Source organism: Melitaea cinxia, chromosome 10 (assembly GCF_905220565.1).
Source record: "Melitaea cinxia chromosome 10, ilMelCinx1.1, whole genome shotgun sequence".
NCBI classification, from domain to species: Eukaryota; Metazoa; Arthropoda; class Insecta; order Lepidoptera; family Nymphalidae; genus Melitaea; species Melitaea cinxia.
The window spans coordinates 8,573,829-8,576,334 of NC_059403.1; the positions used below are offsets into that span (position 1 = coordinate 8,573,829).

A 2,506-nucleotide genomic window follows, 5' to 3' on the forward strand; every position below is an offset into this window, starting at 1 on the left:
ATATGTTTGCGCGTGTGCATGTCCATATGTGTCTGTATGTGTGTGTGTGTATCAGTGTATATATATGTATGTGTGTGTGTGCGCGCGTATATGTGTATATATAAATCAATTATTTAATATTTTCTTTTGTACGTCTGTCTACCTACTTTAATTTCTGTCTGTAATCGTTCCTTTTTGGGTGTGCTGGAAGAAATCTCTCACAGGGATAAGCACACCCATTATACGTGAGTCTCCATGACAAAATATTGTGTATAATCTTGTACGTATAAAAAATTGTTAAATAAATAAATAAATAAGTAAATAAGAAAAGTCTGTTTCACGTTCGCGAAGCACTTGAATGTTTCTATGAAATCCAAAGACTGTAAATCTTACGATTCCCATTCAGCAGTGTGGCGCAGAACGTTTTAACTCTTATTAAAAGTAGATGTATTTCGACGGCACTTCAAAAAGCGAACACTTACGAGAGTCACATTTATTAGAATGAACGCATTAATTTTTTTTTCCATTTTCATTCTTAATAGATGTGTGATAAATTATACGTACGATGAAAAAGCAATGTTAACATTATTTTATACCCTTATATAAATATTCATATGTAAAACGAAACCTTAAAATGTTATATTATTGTAAATGAATTTAACGATATCGCAAGTCTCGACAGTAAAATAGTAATAAAATTTTTGATTGAGCCGGAGATTTCGACTTTTAAGGGTTCACAGTTTATACTGCCAAGTCATAAACCGATACAGTAGCAATAAAATTATTTTAATCGAACAAAGAACTTGGATTAGACGCTTAGTATTATCATAAATTTTTGTAACAGTCGTAAAAAAAAAAAACGAAGTTCTATGCCGCTAAAATACCACTAACGTTATAAACATACTTAGAATCATATCATACTAATAATACATAATATCAATAAATTATTGTTGATTGTAAGATGTTTTATACTGTAGCATATATTTTTAATAGCACGTAGTTTCGTTCCTGCTGATGTATAATAGCACAGTTATGCATTAGCGTTGCTATTTACTCTTTTTCTAGGCGACTGATTTAATTTTTGAAATACCCTAGTATTGTATTACGTCGCGGTTCACCTTAGGGGGTAGTAGTGTCGCGTCGCGCTGGGTTTGGTGAATATAAGCCTCAGGGCGAGGGTGTGCGGTCTCTTTGTTGGATTCTCTCGCCGACTTAAGATCTGGGTGCAGTTTATTGTGGGTGAGTCATTGTAGTTCCATATGGTTTGGGCTTTGCATTAATATAAATTGATTTTGTGAGTTTTTGAAATTTGTTATAATGTCCTGGCTGTGTGATTTTTGTATTGACTTCTTGTTTGCTTATTGCTGTGTTATGGCAGGGTGTGCTTTGTCTCTGGTGGGCCGTTTCCTTTGTCAACCCGGATATAGTGGAGGGTTGGCTTCGGAAAGGCTCGCGGTTTTGGTGTGTCCTTCCAGGCTCCTTGGTGTGGCGTTTGCGGCGGCGCTTGTGGATGGAGAGTGACCTCGTGGCGTCCTTCTGAAGGTCCGAGGACCCCACATTCCGAGTTCTCTCACAACCCGAATCACCCACAACCCGAATTACCCACAACCCGAATTCTCTTCAACCCGGCTTACATTAAACTGCTCCTGGAAGCGGGGCAACCGACGGCGAGACGACTGTTAAGTTTTTTTTAGTTAGCCAATTCTCGAGCCACTTGTTCAGGAATTAGGCAAATTATGTACTTTATTTATTTTATTCTCCCCGGAGTAACTTTAGATTATATTCAAAATAAATTGTTAAACTTGTTATTTTTTTATTTCTCTTCATCCATAATTAATTTAAGATTCTGTAGGATTATTTTTTTACTCTCTCTCTTGTAGTCGCGTGTTAGGAATTGTGGGTGACTCTCTAACCCAACAAACAATTCGTTAACACGTAGCAATACACAATTATAAAAACAAATCTAAGAAAACAGCGTTTTAATTTTTATTACCTATCCTTTCATTTAATAATAAATTTGGCCAATTAATAAAAAAAAGGATATTTAACACATAAAAATCGATTATATAACAGAATTAAAGGTTTTATATACCAGTAGTTTCCGTAATAAGGCAATTCGAGGCAAAGTTCAAAGATTGCCTTCATGGTACATTAAGCCTCGTTTTATTCAAATGGATAGAGCGGCTGTAAGCAATACTAATACGAGTCTCTTGGTGTTCCGCGACGATAACTTATTACCCACTTTGTGGTATTCCGAAACGTATAAATATTCACTTACAAGGTGATACGTATTGTACTAAATACTATTGTACTTATACTAAAACCATTTCATATATATCATATTATTTAATATTAGTTTTACTCACGTCAGTTTGAAATGTTCATGCACTTATTTATTTACTAATTATCAAAAACTTTAAGCCTTTATATTTAAACAGGTGTACAAGAAAGTGCATTCATGACTATTCGCAGGTATGGGAACCTTTTTATTGAGCTGGTGAGATGAAATATGTGCACCAGCTTAAAG

The 2,506-nt window shown here is 34.9% G+C and overlaps 1 long non-coding RNA gene across 1 annotated transcript; it reads left to right on the forward strand.

Moving 5' to 3' along the window:
• The first annotated feature begins 1,137 nt into the window (after positions 1–1,137).
• LOC123656814 lies at positions 1,138–1,785 on the forward strand. The gene is made up of 2 exons (XR_006743603.1): positions 1,138–1,218; positions 1,455–1,785. It is a non-coding gene; the product is annotated as an uncharacterized LOC123656814 (long non-coding RNA).
• The last annotated feature ends 721 nt before the right edge of the window (positions 1,786–2,506 follow it).